Here is a 19526-nt window from a genome sequence, read left to right as displayed (position 1 = left end):
CACACCAGACATGCCTATTAATGTAGGTCATGCCTGCACAATGTGATATTTCACCATAATTTACAAATTAACTTATAAATATATGCAAACTTATATTTCAATGCAGCCTTCAGGCTGCCACCATTAAAACATGTTTGTTGGGAGGTAACCAATGAGATTTATATATAAAAACTGATTACTGTACTTTTACGACCTCGTAAGCCTAAAAAACAAACTCACTTCCCAGCCGACGTATCTAATACCAGAACAAGACATAAAATTTGCAGATAGTCCAATGATAAGATAGATGACTATATGACAAGCATTTATAAGAGTAAAAACTTTTGCAGCGAGGTGTTTTACAAACTCGTTGACATAAAAAGAAAACAGGACTACATCAACGAGAAAGTTACTTACAAATAGCACTCTAAAAGATGATATTAAATACAAGAACGAATTACACACGAATCCGTTGCTGACTCTCATGTTTAAGATAGTACGCATAAAATGGTGAGTTTAATGCTGTTTTAGTATAAGTATTAGTATGAGATCCGTAGAAACTCACCACCAAAATGACTTATTTTTAAACTAAAGAAATTTAAAGCAATGTCTTACTTTCTCCTTGGAAATGTATCTGGGTATTCCTGAAATAGGAAAACTTTCACAGCTGCCCTCAAATGGACTCTTATTGATAACAATCCATCGCTTGTCCCTACAATAGTCATAATATAATCCGATAAAATGATATCCCACGACCATATTTAACGATGCAGGGCCTCAAATAACTTACAGATGCGGTAGCCATCGAGGATTTCAAGGATAGCAATGGAGAAGTCACATTTTTACTTACCAGTATCTCTATGGGACAGCTTCGGTGTGACACGACGATGCTCGGTTGGTTCCGTGTAAAAGTCCTTGACCAATAAGGAAAAATATTAGTTCAAAATTAGTGTGCGATCAATTATGCGCCCATACCTGAAACACCGTAACGACTGCTAAGAATTAAACTACGTTTGCGAAGCATGTGCGTGAAAGAAGTCTGAGCGCATTCGTACTCTTTGAAGATGTCCTTGTTAACCGACATTCAAAAAGTGTTTTGAGGCTCTATAACAAAAGTGAGCGCATCACGGAAACTACCATCATTTGTTGTTTGCATTCATTTATTTTGCTTATGACTCTCGGAGTTGGCCAGTTTGTCAAGTTCAAGAAAACCAAGGCAAATTAACAATTTGTTTCTGCCAATAATTTATCTTGTCATTAAAGCTAGAAAAAGCGTGTTGTAACAAGCTTACGTAATGTAAAGCAAATTATAGAAATACTAACAAGTAATACGGGATGGCCGTTCTTATATTAGGTCACAATTTCTTTAATCATCTCCCACTTTCACCACAATCTTCCCACCAAGAATTCTATCACAATTATTTATACATTTGTGGGGTGCCAGAGATTACGCCTACAAGTGATTTTGCCTACAGGAGATTACGCCTACAAGTGATTTTGCCTACAGGAGATTACGTCTACAAGTGATTTTGCCTACAGGAGATTACGTCTACAAGCTGATAGACTATGCCTACGATCTAGGATATTGCCCCTACTTTAATTCTGTGAATTGTGATGCAGAAAATTACGAATGGCACGATGAATGCATGTTATGAACGTGTGTTGATGTATTTTATTATGTAAATTATTTTTTATATCAAATCCTATAATCATCCATATATCAAATCCTTGCAAATATATAAATTTAATTCGAGTTGATTATTGGGAACCATGGTGATTTAACAGTCGTTTATTTGCAACAAACCGTGTTATTGATGTTAAAACCACATTTTTATTGATTTAATTAAGCAAAAAACAAGCGTATGTATTTTTGAAGTTGTTACTCTTATACATACAGACACATGTCAATAACTGAGTATTTCTATGTTATCAACAGCCCATCACTAAAAGTGATCAATGGTTGTTGGTCAATACATCATTTCATAACTTTGGAGTTGTTTTTTATCTCCTATTGCATACCATTATGTTTCACTTTTACATGGAGCCTCCCTCACAGCCGGTTGAGATCACCCTTGGGTACATATGCATATATACAGAGTAAATTACAAATACAAGTTATATGATTTACAATAGTGTCATCCATCATAAATGAGCAAAAGAAGGCTCTCATAAAAATTTGATTTTTCTGCATATAACCTGTTATTTCACTTTGATAAAAAAGAAATTATTTACTAAACAATATAGTTTTAGCAAGAAAAAATATGACATATAAAGGAGCCAACTCTAAATTAACAAAAAGACCACAAAACAATTAAGCACGTTTGATAAAATTATGCTAAAGTGGCCATAGCTTCAACCACATTGTAATGCTGTAATAAATATCTTTGAAATGAAGTAAAAACCCATTTCTCAATCTCCTCGCATGGCTACTATAACTGCTCCTTCTCTTTAGCTTTGCTATATAATAAGCATACATTAAAAGACTATTTCGAAGTGAATATCATTTAGACTTATACAAAATTACTCACTTTTGTATAATTTGGAAGAATTGGGTTACTTTTGTACACACAACAGTTCATATGCTAAGTACACATTCTTGCAGTATTTTTACTTGCTGAAGTTTTCCTATTTCATCAATTGAATCAATAGATAGATTATAAGTTTAGGATTTATTCTGCAAAAAAATACAAACATCCAGTTACAGATTTATTTGCTCCATTTTCTCATTCATCACATATAAGCACCATCATGTCAGTGATACATCTTAAAATGGTAGGATCTGTACTTGTACTAGTATTTGTTCAATAACGTATGTATCGTCATATCACCCTATCTTCTGACTGTCATCATTCTTTCTCAATCGACTTTCAATGTTCTACAAAGTAGAGTAGAAGGTCATGAAAAAGCAATATGTTTTTTGAGAATATTAGAAAGTATGATAATGCAATTTACTTTCTCTACCTCGATACATCAGAAACCCAACACTGAGCGGATAAGAAAATTTGCACAGAAAACAAATGCAAGATTTTGCAAGATTTTTGCAAGATACAGAACAAATCAACTTAAGCTAGGTTATAGGTATAATATTCTAAAATGTTCAAACAGTAATACAATGATTAAACTTTTGCTTCATTTTTGTGAGCCAAAAGCCCTGCTAATCATTGTATGAGCTAGTTTAGCCTGTTTAGACTAGCTTTAAAAAAGGAGTCGTGTGTTCAACAACAGCAAAACTCTAACAGACAACTCCCAAACCGCTTGTTGAGAGAGTCTAGAGCTATTTTTGTGCCTGCTACATATTGCATAAAATGATGCTTGGTAGGCTAAGAGACGAGGTATTAAGAGACTCCATGCGAGTGCCAAGAAAGTGGCCGAAGATGAACTGACAACTTAGCTGATAACACAAAGCCTCAACAGCTACACAAGACAAAGCTCCCATGCTGCAACAAGATTTATGCTCTCTTGAATCTTGAGCCAAAATTTGGCACATGAAATTGAATCCACAAAAGTATTACCATCTCTCTATTGGCAAGTTGTCTTTGCCGATGGATACAAATAACTTTCTCATCTTATATGATCACCATCTTCAAAGTGTGACTTCTAATCCTTATTTTGTGGTAGAGTTGCAGAATGATCTGAAATTTAATCAACATATTTTTAAAATTGAATCCGAGGAAGAGCAATTAATCGGCATGCTTACAATGGTTCTGAAAGATGCAGATCAAAAGACAAGAAAGATAGCTGATACTTCACGAGTTAGACCTGGTCCTGAGTATGGCTGCATGGTTTGGGACCTTTACCTTACAAAGGATATTACTTTACTAAAGTGAACTCAAAACGCTGCACTGAGATTTTTGTATAGACAAAAAAACAGAGTTAGTTTTCTTCAACTATGAGAAATTAATTATTTTGAAACCTTGAAAGACAGATGAGTTAAACTTTGTCATAATGTTTTTAGTAAAATTTTGGGTGGTGATATTGACTTATTGATCAGGACCAATATCAATATACCAATATTGACATTGGTCCCATTCGCTACCTGGGACTTGTAATTTAGATGTTGCGTACAAAGCTACATACATGGAAAATGGTAGCGTACAGCCTGCTACACGGTATTGGCGTTTCATAATTTACAGTTTTAGACTAATTGTACTGCTCAGAGGATGAAATTTTTAATGTAATGTTACTTATCACAATTAGCCATCCCAAGACAAACAGTTTTAACTCATGATTCAACCTTTCGATCAATCAACCTTGCTTGCAACACAAAATAATAAAACCACTACATAATTATATGTAATATATATTATGTATATGGTATAATATACCAAAGATATAATATTACTACTACTATGTATATATTAGCAATGCATAAGACATTGCTAAAACAATGTTTTACAAAGCAAGCTAAAACAAAGCAATGCGTAAAACATTAAAAGTGACCAGAAGAATGGAACAATTTAGTTATAAAACAACTATTTATTTTTTTGTTATTTATTCGCAAATAATCATATTATTTTGCCTCACTCATTTACCCACACTCGTTTGACTATTAAATTACTATAAGCAGACAGACCAATGCCCAATATATCGAATTATTAATACTAGTTCACCGTTAGTTGCAGACTATTAATTAATTACAAACTATCAATAAATAATAATTCGTAGTACAACGAATGGTACTACCACCCTAAGGTGGTGATGATTTTATCAGACTCAAAGCATCTATCAAAGCTTTGAGATTTTAAGCACACATCTTAGCGTTCTTGTGGCTCCGAACAGCCACCAGTAGTAATAGTAGCAGTGGTAGTGATCGTTAAGAAAGCCAAGAAAGGAAAGGAGATATTAAATTGTTTTTATTTTACACTTCCACGATTTTCGCTCTGATTGATAGATGACTTTAATCAATAGTATGTTTTTCAATCAATGTTAAGTGAAAACACTATTATTGCATTACTTTTTACCATTTTTCTTACATTTTTTCTTAAACAATCAATGGTATGCACCATCTCCATAACTGTAGACGTAATCTCCAGGAAGTGTAGACGTAACCTCCAGGAAGTGTAGACGTAACCTCTAGGAAGTGTAGGCGAAACCTCTTGTAGCCGAATCCTCTTGTAGGCGTAATCTCTGTAACCCCATTTGTGATCTGGTGGCTTATGGGTTTTTTTAAGTTTTTTCGTTAGGGTATATATTCAATATAAGGTGCCACTAACCAACTCTTTAGATCAACGATGTGTATTTTAGTTCGCATGGCAAAAAACGCATTCATTTAAAGTAACGTTATAATACCGGCTGTCTTTCGACAATGACGTGCATTTTAGCGATGCATGCTTGGGTTGAGCAGTATGGTAGAGACGAGGTGATCCAGTTCTCAGTATCTACCACTTCTGGAACTGCCAGATTAACCTGAAAGGATGCTAGTGCAACACGTCCAGTATGACAGAGCCAGGTAGTGAAGTAAATTCTACTCGACAAGGATAGACAATTTCTAACTCAAGAGCGAATTCACGTTAACTCAATGAGTCGATAAACAGACTCGTGGGTGAGCCGCTAAACAGACTCGATGGTGAGCCAATAAACAGACTCGATGGTGAGCCGATAAACAGACTCGTGGGTGAGCCGATAAACAGACTCGTGGGTGAGCCGATAAACAGACTCGCGGGTGAGCCGATAAGCAGACTCGTGGGTGAGCCGATAAACAGACTTGATGGTGAGCCGATAAACAGACTTGCGGGTGAACCGATAAACAGACTCGCGGGTGAACCGATAAACAGACTCGCGGGTGAGCCGATAAACAGACTTGCGGGTGAGCCGATAAACAGACTCGCGGGTGAGCCGATAAACAGACTCGAGAGTGAGCCGATAAACAGACTCGTGGGTGAGCCGATAAACAGACTCGAGAGTGAGCCGATGAACAGACTCGCGGGTGAGCCGATAACAGACTCGTGGGTGAGCCAATAAACAGACTCGAGAGTGAGCCGATAAACAGACTCGATGGTGAGCCGATAACAGACTCGTGGGTGAGCCGATAAACAGACTTGATGGTGAGCCGATAACAGACTTGAGAGTGAGCCGATAAGCAGACTCGATGGTGTCTTTTCTCAACTAATACACCCTAGCAAGCCAAGCGCAATAATTCTTGATGTTCGGTCAATAGCACTTATAGTGAATGCAGCTATGATACGCTAGCTAATATCACAATGCTTAAGTCAAAAACAGTGACAAGAATTTTATACACTATTTGCTTTTGAAAATCAAGCAGAGCTTATTGTAAAGAACGCGGTATCTTTATTGGTGTTATATCTCTCAGTACCAAGCAGTAACACACCAGCAATGACAAAACTGACAGGTTATATAGCAATCCCACAAAAAAATCTACAATTGATTGGCTGCACAGTAATCAGGTCAACCAATTCCACAATAACATATTTCGAATACAAAAATGATAACATTTGTCACTAATTAATCATGCAATACGAGTATTACTAATTTTTTTGTGTTTTGTATAGTAACATGCAAATTTTAGAACAATATGGTAATAAATGATTAACATAAAAAATTGCTAGTATAACACATACATATATTCTACATTGGACAAGTGTAAAGCGTGCACCTTATAAATGACTATTCAAATTTGTCTGAATTGCGACGAACGTAATATAGATCCATTGAGTCAGCAATTTGAAGCTGCTGGATTATAGGCTTAGAAAAGACGTCATCAACTCTCTTACGCATGCTGACTGTCTATAAATACGGCACACACTGATTGACAGTTCATTCACTTTTACAAGCATGAAGCACTCGTGTACTTTTTGCAATTTTTCTTTCAACAAGGAGCGTGACCTACAGAGGCTCTTGTACACAGACACCGCTGCTCCTCTTGTGATAAGGTGTTCACCACCCAGCCTCTCCTGCAAGCGCACATCTCTGCTGAGCACCGAAGAACACAGTCTATCCAGACTGAACCCCAGAGACCGAGGGCGTGTTCACCCCGTCGCCAACATCATCACCGAGGGCAACGCCACACAAAGCCACGGCAGGACCGACAGCCGTACTGGAGGCCAGCCCGTGACGCTTGTCCTACTCCACGGCATGAAGTGGAGTCCAGGATCGTTCGCCCACCGGTAGACCAAATCGGGGACGACAGTGACCCTCTCGGGCTACTGGACTCACCAGTCAAAATCGATTTCTGAGTGCCAGTAGTCCCACCAACCACCTCGGCCCTTTTCAGGGCCATCATTTCCACTTTAAAGGTTGACATGCAATAAAATTCACATTACAGTTATTTGGTATCAAAAGATTCGCCATGTCTTACTCTTTTGTGTAGTAGATGCCAAATATGTGGGAATGTGATTAAAAGCTCTGAAAAGCTCAAAAACGAACAGAAAATTGCAGCGACATGAGACCGCCCTAGTTTGGATTCGTTTTCCAAAACGGCTAAAATGTGACGTATGTGTGGGAGATGGTTTATGTTTACACTTTCATGCATCCTTATTCGTCGAACCATTTTCACAAATACACTTCACGCTTGCAATAAAAACCATGTCTATTGTTCTTTCGCGTTTATTTTATCGGCATCGTAATGCTGCAACTTTGAGCAGTGATATCTCAAAACATAGCATAAAGATATGTTTAATTTTTTAAACTTAGCTTGAACGATTGCATATCATCCTTTGATAAAAATGATGAGTCTTTTGGTCCGCTATGATGGTCGAAAAATGCTGTAGAAGTTGTTCGCGCCATATGGTGGGAATTGTAAGTCACATGATCAGATAATATTAGTTTCAGTTCAAGTTTGATCTATCGCAAATAACAGATAAGCTTTCTCGTATTAAACTTGTTAATTTCAATTCGTCATAATCTCTAACGCGCTACATCGTGTTTGTGCAGCTGGCAAGCTGAGAAGCACCTTTTTTCTTGGCCAAGAGCAGAGAAAAGACCAGACCTTCACCGGGCGTGGAGCATTTGGGTGAAGCTGGATGTGACAAACTTTATTTATTCGCCTGCTTACTCTTACCTTTGTTTTCGCCATTTCAAAGACGACATGTTTTCTAACCTGTTTGCATACTCTACATGTCACCAAAGCACGTGAGTAATTTATTTTATGAACCACTTGTATTAGTAGTAGTAACTCGGGTTATTTTCTAGTATTCTCTTAATACTACTGTATTAATCTATATTTAATATTACAATATTAATGTCATTTAATTGTAATATGATATTATTAGTATTTTATCTTTTTAATTACGTGTATTATTTTTATTATAATAACAAAACTAATTCATACTACATATCTATCTGTAAAACGTAATATATTAATCTGTACTGTAATTGATAAAATAATGTTACAAGTTTCACAATTAATTTCGCCAAATTTCTTAACCCTACTCACTTATAGATATGTTATATAAAATAGTTATTGTCATTTTCTGGTATCATCGTTAATAGCATATTAATATTATTAGATTATTATTAGTATTAGATGAAGAGTTTGTGCCAACCACTGAAGACTGGGAAGAGTTTGAGCGCTATGTTGGCTAGCGTCAAACGCTCTCCAATTACATGTAAGATAGAGCTGAACTTAACCAAACTTGACAAAATATAAAAAATATCCATAGAGTTATTACTCACATTTTATATTTACAATATCATGGATTCTGATAAGGTTTTGTAAAATCTGTGTCATAATTGCATGGCTATATATTTATTCTTATTCTGATCAAGCAAATATGATATAATAACAGGAAATGATGTTGTACAAATCTTATTGCAAGTCAACTAGTGTGTTGTGATTTCAGACCCGAATCCTCCTTCAAAGAGGAGAAAATAATAGTGTGACAGCACTCCAGCAACTATTTCACTGTCACGCCTGCACCCTCCCCTGCTCATTCACGATGGTGAGAGAAGGCGGATGGGTAGAGTTCAAGGTTACACGCGCCTCCTGTCACCAATCGTACACTTGGGAAACAACTGCCAGGGTGAACAGAGCTCACGTCATCAACCCTCTGCTGGCAGCTGCATCACTCTTTTCTGGCGGATGCCTTACGCAGAACCTCCGTTTTCTGTTGCTCCTGAACATCGCGATACCAAGCCACAGCGTTTGCCTCTACCAACAAAGAGAATACCATAGATATATAAACCTAGATTGGCAAATAATAGCTATTCCTATCGGTTGCCTTGTCAGACTTAAATAGCATGACGTAACGTCATTGTATTGTACCTCACGCTTGACTGCACTGCTGGTAACAATGAAGCTTATGAGGAGAATTTGACAAAATCACATTTATTTTCACATAAAAACCTTCTTGGATACATAATCCAGTAAACTAAAGCAATTCTGTGATAATATCTGATAACCACCTTAGATTAAAACTATAAAAGCTATGAATTGTTGCACACAAATCATGAGCCATCAGGGCTTTATTTACCACCCTCTCCTATCCCCATTCTCTCTTTTCCCCTTCTCCAAAGAAGTGAGAAGGGGAAAAAAGAGAAGGGGGAAAGGAGAGGCGGTGCAAATAGCCCACCCAGTCAAAGAGTCAGACCCTGGCTAGGTAAATAGACTAATATCATGCTGAACTAAACATGACTAAATATGATGAGTATGCAAGTATGTCTTAAGTCAAAAATGAGACAGAATGATTATTTTACAGCTGGCTATGTAGCTGGCTAGGTCACCAAAGCTGAAATGTAATGATTGTATCACTAGCATCGTAGATGTTACCAACTATGATGTAAACCAAGCAACGAATTCCCTAATCACAGTTAAGAATCGTGGTGGCTTACTTTGTCTTCGCCTGTGGGGATTGAGGTTTGCAACCACAGTGAAAATGCGATGAGAGTGTTGCTTAGTAGTGCTGGATTGGTAGCACTAAGTGCTACCATGGAGAAGTTGCTGGGGTTCAACATCATGCTATTGTTTAAAGGTTGACTTGCAATAAAATTCACATTACAGTTATTTGGTATCAAAAGATTCACCATGTCTTACTCTGTTGTGTTGTAGGTGCCAAATATGTGGAAATGTGATTACAAGCTCTTAAAAGTTAAAAAACGAACGGTTAATCGCAGCCACACGAGACTGCCGTAGTTTGGATTCGCTTTCCCAAACGGCTCAAATAGGACGTAGTTGTTAGAGGATGGTTTCTGTTTACACTTTCATGCAACCTCATTCGTCAAAATATTTTTATAAATATACATCACGCATTCAATAAAACCATGTCTATTGTTCTTACGCGTCTGTTTTATCGTCATTGTAATGCTGTCACTTTTAGCACTGATATCTTATAACTTACCGTAAAAAATTGTTGAACTTTTTAACCTTTGCTCGAAGGAGTACATATCATTGTCTGATAATCATGACGAGCCTGTTGGTCACCTGTGATAATCGAAAAATGCTGCAAAAATTATTTTCGAAGTATTGGGTCATGCGATCAGATGACGACTTGACGATGAATAATGCCGAAACAAAACTGTAAAGTAGCGAGCATCTATATTTGATACGGGGTATTCGGTAAAACCTAAAGTGTTTGTCATAAACTAGTGCTACGATAAGTTTTATATTGAGCTTTTTATTGGCTTTTCAATTCACGTGAGAACATCATGTGACAAGACGATAACCAAACTGTAATGCCTACGTCATCGAAATAAAGAGATTCCAATCTACCGCGGCTTTTCGTTTTTGAGCTTTTAAATGCTTGTAATCATTTTTCCACGTATTTGGCACCTACAACACAACAGAGTAAAACATGGTGAATATTTTGATACCAAATAACTGTAATGTGAATTTTGTTGCAAGTCAACCTTTAAGCTACAAAGAACGATCCACCTCAATACTATTGAGGCATTTACAACGAGGGTATCCTGAGGAATTTAAAAGCGCGTCTAAAAACCTTCAATCCAGCAAATTTATTTTATTTTTAGTTTTTTTCACTAATACCAGAAGTTTTAGGGAAGTGATGGATTTTTGCTTTCCACTATGCTGGGTTATCTATTTCTATATTTGTAAAGTATTTCTTAACTAATCTCTTGTTGATTATAACAGCAGTTGAAAATATAATTTGTAATAAAAACACTAGCCAAATCATGCCATTAATCTATCACCCATTGAATAGCATTGATCCACCAATCTCTAGCCATAAATTGTAGATTGCATCTATAAACCAAGCCACAAAATATAATGATTGGTGTGATAAGGGTTTCTTCTATCTCAGTTTATTGAGGTAACAACATTAGGCTGTAATAGAACTATCTCCTAACCTTGAATGAATAAAAAATCGTGCTGACCCGGTCCGACCCGATCTTGGCCCTCATTGCTGACCCCGAGTCTGGTCCGACCCTGCATTCCTTGGTCTTGTTCTAGCTCTAGCTAAGAAAGCCATTGGTTCCATATCCCTGATCAGATCAAAACTTCACAGGCTCATCATATTTCGTCATGCTTAGTTCAGCATGATATTAGTCTATTCACCTAGCCAGTGTCTGGATCTTTGAGTGGGTGGGCTATTTACCCTCCTCTCCTTTCTCCCTTCTCTCTTTTCCCCTTCTCACTTCTTCTTTGGAGAAGGGGAAAAGAGAGAATGGGGATAGGAGAAGGTGGCAAATAAAGCCCTGATGGCTAATGACTTGTTCGCAACAATTCATAGCTTTTATAGTTTTAATCTAAGGTGGTTATCAGATATTATCACAGAATTGCTTTAGTTTACTGGATTATGTATCCAAGAAGGTTTTTATGTGAAAATAAATGTGATTTTGTCAAATTCTCATAAGCTTCATTGTTACCAGCAGTGCAGTCAAGCGTGAGGTACAATACAATGACGTTACGTCATGCTATTTAAGTCTGACAGGCTTTTTCCCTATTGGCCAATCTAGGTTTATATATCTATGGAGAATACTTACATGGTGTGAGTGTTAATATTTACCCATAAACTTGGAAAATGTGAGTAATGCTTGGCACACTAATTGAATAACGACATTTAGAAACAATTTTTTTCTTGAAATGAAAATATGTCATCCTTCAAGCGAAATATATTATAATTTAAAATTCTGATTCTTCATCATAATATAGCACAAAAAGGGGGAAGAGGATTCTACATTCTTAGACTAATGATAATGATACAAATTAATATAGGAGAATAATGAAGTTTTACAATATTTTACAGTGTATTGCTGAGCAGTACACCCTGCATAACGAGGGATTGATGGCAGCAATCGATTGGGAGCTTGATTTGGCAGGTGACGGTAGATGCGATAGTCCGGGGCATTGCGCACCATACTGGGCCTACACTATGATGGATCAGAGCTGCGGTTTAATAGTCAGCAGCCATCTTGTCAAGGTAAAACTTTGACAGTTTTTACTTCACAGCCTGACAAAAACCCAATTTTTTTAGTAGTTATCAATACATAAACATGAAGTTGCTGATCTAGCTAAATAATTCATTCAAATAATGTGAAAGTGATTGTTGGTCGTAACTTTCTTTACTTTGCAGTCAACCGAGACCACCAGCTCTAACGCCATGGAGCTGGAAGTCTTCAAGCGATGCCAGTCCGATCTAATTTCCCACGGTCTGAGAGTGAGGTCCATTACAACGGATGTTGTTACAAGGGTTGTGTGCATACCGCAAGCTTGTGTTTTGGCTTATGCCGCAAATTCGTCGCGGTGAGCGACGGCCTCTACCTGCCTGCTTGGTGTCTAAGATTCGGGTTCTTTTCCCATCAACGGATGATGAAGAAGAGTTTGCAGACTTGCAAACAAGATTTGCGGCATTAGCCAAAACACAAGATTACGGTATGCACACAACCTTTTCCGAGCATTTGGCGATGGCTCTCCAACTGGGAATAGATTATCTACCAAAACAATTATTGAAAAACAATAATTGCTGATCATCAAAATAATCTCGATCTTTATATAATAAAATTATAAAACTAATACACTCTCTACTGTAGTAAGTGTACAATCCAAATATAACAGTTCTCCTTGTGTTCGACGAGTTCAAAATATGTGTGTTCAACCGATGCATTAAATGTGTAACACAAGAATTGTAGATAATGCTTGACACATTAGCATAGCTTTGGTGTTGTTGGCATTAAATGAAAATCCAACTCACTATGATGTCGCAGGTAATTATTCCACCCCAACTCAAGGGGTGCAGGCGCTACAAGCTCGTCCACACCAAGATGCATACACAGGCGTTCATGCTCCCCGCGGTCATGGAGACAATGCAAAAACTCAGCATCATGGCAGCACAAACATTCAGGAAGAGATGGCATGTCTTGACAGCGCTTGCAGACACACCACTCTGTAGCCGGTGGTATTAGCTCCTAAAGAAATGAACAGATATGTCAATGCAACCATAGCTAATACATCAGGTCGATGTTATCCAACAGTATATCAGTGCAGCACTAGATTTAAATAATAAAAATTGTTAATGTTGTCATTCGAGAAAAATCTGTAATTATTTTTTCGCAATATGAAGCGATCATTATCATCATTAAAATCATATTAAATGTATATAATAATATTCGTTCTATCACTCTCAAGCTAAAACTATTACTACTAGCTAGCTTGGCACATAAGAGCTGGCTAGTGGCGGTGCTTACTTGCTGGGAGGTTTGATTCTGTTGAGGATCTTCTTCAGATAGAGCTTCAGGCTCGAAACGCCAGGGTCTTAACTCTTCAAAATTTGACCTTTTTTATGATCGCAACTCGGACATGTACACGTATGTTGAACTGTCGGACGGAATGGCCAAGCTGAAACTGTAAAGTAGCGAGCATCTATATTTGATACTGGGTCTTAGGTAAAACCCGAAGTGTTTGTCCTAAACTATTGCTATGATAAGTTTGATATTGAGCTTTGTATTAGCCTTTCAATTCACACGAGAACGTCACGTGACAAGACAATAACCAAAATCCGCGGATACGTCATAGAAATCAAGAGATTCCAATCTACGGGGCTATTTGTTTTTGAGCTTTTAAGAGCTTTTAATCACATTTCCACATATTTGGCACCTACCACACAACAGAGTAAGACATGGCGAATCTTTTGATACCAAATGACTGTAATGTGGATTTTGTTGCAAGTCAACCTTTAAGGGTTTTGTTCTGTGACGACAATGGTGGAAACTCAGTGTCGTACTTATCATCCGCTTTTTTTATTACACTAGCCAGTTCACTTGTCCAGTGTGTGAAGGACAGAGGGGCATCCTTTGACATGGATCTTTAACAAACCCATGTTGTCAGTGTTTTACATGGGGCCTCCAAGCTATGGTCCAGATCCGAAAGACCCAGCAGTTTAGGGTTGAAAGCTTGCTGTGAGCTTTTTGTCAGATTGGCATTAAGCAGTACTCGAACCTCCAACCTCATGGTTGAAAGTCAAAGGCGCTACTACAAGGCCATCCTGACACAGAACTGTTATAATACTACTTACGGTTAAAAGCTAGATAGGAAGGTGTCTTGTTTGCGATTTGCCTTAAGAAGTAGGCCTAACGGTTTTATATCTACCAAAATGTTGTTTATTTGTGTTGTATTATGAGATTTGTGCCGCTCAGGTTATATTGATGTCGGCGCTCAAATTAGTTTCAGGTGGCTGCGGCAATTACGGTGAGTGAATAAAGTCAAGGGATTAGATAGTATTAGAAGGTTGTGGGTAGTGTTCGGCAGTATATAGTTGTATCATGGGCTTTGTTGGGCTCAGGCTATATTGGCGTCTAAGCTCAAAACAGTTGCAAGGGGTCGTGACAATTGCTGTGAGTGAATAAAGCTGGTGGGTAACACTGGTGAGTAAAGCTCGTGGGTAAAATTGGTGGGTAAAGCTAGTGGATTAGGTAGTATTAGACAGTATTAGTTAGTATAAAAGTTGGAAATCTGTAGAAATGTTAGTAAACAAACCGAATTGTTTTTCTTCGCTTCAACTTCGAGTGAGTACATTTATTTACACAGCATGGTGCAATTGACAAAAGTTCGAATTTTTTTCTTGAAATCGTTAACGAAAAAGTGCAGGTACTGCTTGTGTTGCAAGTTTCACAATTGACGGTGCCCTTTCATGAGTGTGCAGGTGAAGTAAGGTGATGTGTGGTTGGGAGGTGTGGTGGAGGTGAGTTGTCGTAGGTGTGAAGTGATGAAGCTGTGGATGTGAAGTGTTGGTGTTGCAGAGGTATAGGTGAGAATTACAATTTATTATTTGTGAAGTGGTAGACGAAAAATAAGAGAGATGTAGATTGCATTTGTAGTGTAAGACAAATTGTGGCATGATGGAGTCTAGTTATCCAAAGATGGTGTTTGGTGAACATGGTGATGGTTCATGGGAAAGATTTGTAGAAGAGATGAATTTATGCATTGATAGTGCGGTTAAAAGGAGAGGTTACTACGCTGAAGGTGGTAATAGACCTATTATGAGAGGTAGAGCCAAGTTAGTGCTGTCATTGAGAGCTAGTGGACGCAGTGGTAGACAAGTGTTGAAAGGTGCTGGGTTCGATGTAGATGATGTAGATTCTATGTACTTATGAAAGGCTCATGGAGATTTTGCAGGAGTATTATGGTAGACAGCAGAGTATGTTTGTTAAGTGACATAAGTTCCTAATGGCTAGACAAGCACTTAGCAAAAGTGGTATTCTTTGCAACAAATTGGGAAATTGAGCAAATATGCTGAGGTCACTAGTACTGCTGACATAGTAAGGTTGACTAACAGTGGCAGTTTACGAGTTGAGAGATCGAGAAGTGAGTAGATAGATGGCTTAATGAAGTTGTAGGCTTAATGAAGTTGAATGAGTCATTGTGGGCTCCTGAGATGGTGAATAAATCAGACAGGTTCTTGAAAGCGGAGAGTACAAGTAGTGACTTGAAAAGTGAGGTTATACAGCAATTGGTCGAGGTTTGGAGGAAGTGTTGCAGGGAGTAAACCTGCATCATTTAAGGTTCAGTCTGAGATTGCTAGGTCTAGGCCTAGAATAGCATCCAGCTCTGTAGCGCCACCTCCTGTGCAGTCGAGTACGACCCGGGAGTAGCTTCCCTACGGTATGCCTGTGAAGCCTGCCTCCATTAGTGATAGTGTGGTTAAGACGGATTGAGGTTGAGGAGTCATTATTAACCCAAAAAACAGGCTTCGGGCTAGTCAGTAGTGGTGGCAGTGTTGGTAGTGACGGTACTCTAGCTGGAAGTGTTGGTAGTGACAGGTGTCATGCTGAAAGAGTGGTAGTGACAGGTGTCACACTGGAGGTGTGGTAGTGACAGGGGTCATGCTGGAAGTGTTAGTTCGTAAAAGCGAGTGCGTACTGCGTAAAAGCAAGTGCGTACGAGAAAAGTGAGTGCGTACGAGCAATGGTGCTGGCAGTAAAGAGGAGAGTATTTTTGGCAGTGGTACAGGGTCAGACAAGCCAAATGCATAGTCTATGGAGACTACCCTAACGGAGTCAGGTAACGAGTGTCACACATAAGGTGAGTTACTACTTGTGCTCTTTAGTAGTTATGGTGTAGCCCGCAAAAGAGGAAGGGCATGTTTTAGTAGGGGCTAAGGCTATATTGGCGTCCGAGCTCACAGCGGTCGCAGGTGGATGCGGCAATTACGGTGAGTGAATAAAGCCAGTGCATTAGGTAGTATTAGGCAGTATATGAGTGGAAAGAGAGACGGAGCCGTTCTTCTTTGCTACATGTAAGTATACTTGTTTATACAACAACTACAACAATTATAAATAAGCAAAATCAAACTTCTTGGGATTAATTTATGTAGCCGTTTACAAAACTGGAAATAAACGAGTGAAAGTGATGTAAAAAGTAGTAAAATGGATGTAAAAGAAACTGAAAATGGATAAAAGTGGATTAAGCTACAATCAGTTCCTCTTATTATTGAATATTACATATTTTATTTAGTTTTTACAGTTTCATAAAATGTATTTGTTTTGACAATATAAGTGATTAAGTTTGTTTATGATATTCAAGGTCTTCTTATGTCTTGGACATACCAGATGAATATCTAAACCGATGAATTTAATTGGTTTCATTTGTTCCCCAACTTTAACTACCGTACTTTTCAGACTATTAGCCGCTACTTTTTCTGATGTTTTGAGCCATGCAGCTTATATAAGGGTGCGGCTATTTTGTGGTTTTTTCTTTCACCGCTAGGCGCATCAACCGGAATCTCCGGTTAGTGCGCCTCTAGCGGTGAAAGAAAAAACAAAACAATGCCTAACGGTACCGTTCCATTAGGCACTGGGTTAAAAAGCGTCAGTTAATACGGAACAGTGTCTAATGGTACTGTTCCCTTTTAACTAGCAAAGTTGCTGCCGTGTTAAAAATCACCGTCGTGAGTTCTGCGACCTATACAAAGGTGCGTCTTATGTATAGTTTTATTATCGCTTTTTTTTAATTAAAGCAGATGCGGCTTATTTAAGGGTGCGGTTAATTGTTCGAAAAGTATGGTATTGTAACTCCTCAATAATTACTGGTAAATCAAGTTGATTGTTTTGGCAATTGTAAGTAGAAGCTTAACTGTATTTCTACACAGCTGTACATACAACACATGAGTCAAGCAGGTCTTTTTAATGACTCGCACTATAGACAGCTGGCCATTCACATGCTTCCTTACAATACACTACAATCATACCTCAACATACAAGTGTCCCAATATACGAGAAAATTGAGACTATGAAAAAATCGCAAACTTTTGAGCAAGTTTGTTTCTTTGAGAAATGAATAATCTTTAAGATCAAGCATACGAGCTGGTTCATGATGGCCAAGTATGCGCGCGGCCGTTTACGAGATCAGCATCGCTCGGTCTTTTTCCTCAAACAAGTTGGGAGATTGTTTTTAAAATGTTGGCTAAAAGTTATAGCGAACGCGAGGCAAAAATCGCCAAACCGAAAACGGATAATAAAAAATTAAGACGACAAAATTGAAGTAAATTTAGTACAAATTTAAAACATAGCATTAGGTATGTGTTTGATAAGCTAAACTGATGTAAGTTAAATTCAAAGCTCGTTATGTTGTCACAAAAGGCTAGTGTACCAAGCGTATTGTTGTCAAGTCTCTCGCACCACCGTTAGGCACTACATCTGTCTCGAATGTAAAAACTCACTGTGGTGTACATAGTAATGTTACATGTTATTGCAGATTTTGTCAAATAATTAGATATTTGTTACTTTGTTAGCATAATTACAACAATTAAAGCATCTTTTTACCGTAATATCCTGTTTTATGTGGTCTCTTTCATAGTGTGAAAACGGATTAAATTGTATTTAGTTCTTTTATATAGGAAATAGTAACTTGAGACACGAGTAAATTGACATACGAGTCTCAGAACGCATTAAGCTCGTATGTCGAGGTTTGACTGTATTGAGCACTTCTCCGATTGCTAGTCTTACTCCTTTTAATATATTTTCTATTGATTATTTGTTTATTCGTAAACAAAATAGGTTAAATCTTAAAATAATTGCATTTGACTGGATATTATTGTAATATTATCTTATATAAAATACAGTCAAACATGGATAACTCGGCCACGGATAGCTCGAAAACATGGTTAATTCGAACAGTTTCTTTGGTCCGTTCCCACGTAATGATAAATTGCTATAGATAACTCGAACTCAACACTGTTAATTCGAACTGTTTTTTTGCCCAACGGCTACCGAAACGGTTGTTATCGCTTTAGAAAATCACTTTATTCAAAGCCATAGAAGTAAACCTCATATTTTCGTAATTCATAAGCGTTGTTATTACCACCATCGGCAAAATAATTTTGTCAACGACTTTTCTAAAGGTTTGGTCAAATTTGATTTATACTGCTATACGATTAATAGCACGGGCTTGCCGGGTCACGCGCGCAAGGATATTCGCCACGCACATACAAAACAAAAACAGCATGTTGTTTTGTATGTGCGTGGCGAAAATCCTTGAGTGCGTGACCCGGCTAGCCCGTGACGAACAGTTTTCCGACGTTGATTCCGTGTTGAATCAACGTCGGAATGTTGAATGTTTAAAACGTCTTAAGAATTGTTTTTATTAAACGTATACGTGTCTTAGCTAAAAAAACTATTCATCGTTTGACCTAAACACAGAATACGTGTGTACATTCAATAAGTATCCATTCAAAAAGCGTGAGTGATATACAATGTACCGTTAAACCTCGTAAAACTTTTAATTGAACTGCCTCGGAGTGTTGCTGTTAACGAATCCCAGGTAAAGTAAGGGATTTTTCTTTGGTAACTTTTTCTTGAAGTTGCATAAACTTCAAGAAAAGTCGGCAAAATTGATCGTGGGTAAAACGCTCAAAAGAAAAAGATGTCTTTTCTTTTGAGCATTTCAACAACGATCAAGTTTTGCCAATGTCAATCTAAAAAAACGTCCTGGCAATAACATCACCTCAAACATAAAACCAATCTCAAGTGATAGAAAAATCTCTATACTTTTTGATAAAAACGTTTTAAACTTTACATTAGAAGCATTTAATTTGAAACAAGCCATTTGTGCTTTTGATTTATAGTATAGTTTGCATATGTACATGTATCTACTAATAAATAAGTAAATACATGGACTTGTGACAGTGCTCTGATAACTTGAACGC

The 19526-nt window shown here is 37.7% G+C and overlaps 2 protein-coding genes and 1 long non-coding RNA gene across 3 annotated transcripts in view; 1 reads left to right on the top strand and 2 right to left on the bottom strand.

The window, feature by feature from the left end:
* Nucleotides 1-840, bottom strand: part of LOC137408870 (eukaryotic translation initiation factor 4 gamma 3-like) — a 69625-nt gene extending 68785 nt beyond the window's left edge. The window contains exons 1-2 of the mRNA XM_068095458.1: nt 830-840; nt 595-691 (exon numbers count right to left, since the gene is read on the bottom strand). The gene's annotated coding sequence lies outside the window, so the exon portion shown is untranslated. The remainder of the gene's footprint in view (nt 1-594; nt 692-829) is intronic.
* Nucleotides 841-1022: 182 nt separating this feature from the next.
* The window catches only part of LOC137408389 (uncharacterized), a 42262-nt gene continuing 23758 nt past the window's right edge, over nt 1023-19526 (top strand). Inside the window, exon 1 of the mRNA XM_068094902.1 lies at nt 1023-1094. The gene's annotated coding sequence lies outside the window, so the exon portion shown is untranslated. The remainder of the gene's footprint in view (nt 1095-19526) is intronic.
* Nucleotides 2632-5064, bottom strand: LOC137408687 (uncharacterized). Its single transcript, XR_010980113.1, has 3 exons — nt 4953-5064; nt 3492-3611; nt 2632-2854 (listed from the first exon to the last, which is right to left on the bottom strand). It is a non-coding gene; the product is annotated as an uncharacterized lncRNA (long non-coding RNA).

Source organism: Watersipora subatra, chromosome 11 (assembly GCF_963576615.1).
Source record: "Watersipora subatra chromosome 11, tzWatSuba1.1, whole genome shotgun sequence".
NCBI classification, from domain to species: Eukaryota; Metazoa; Bryozoa; class Gymnolaemata; order Cheilostomatida; family Watersiporidae; genus Watersipora; species Watersipora subatra.
Note: the sequence above shows the minus strand (reverse complement) of the source record. Positions and strands in the feature narration are given on the sequence as shown.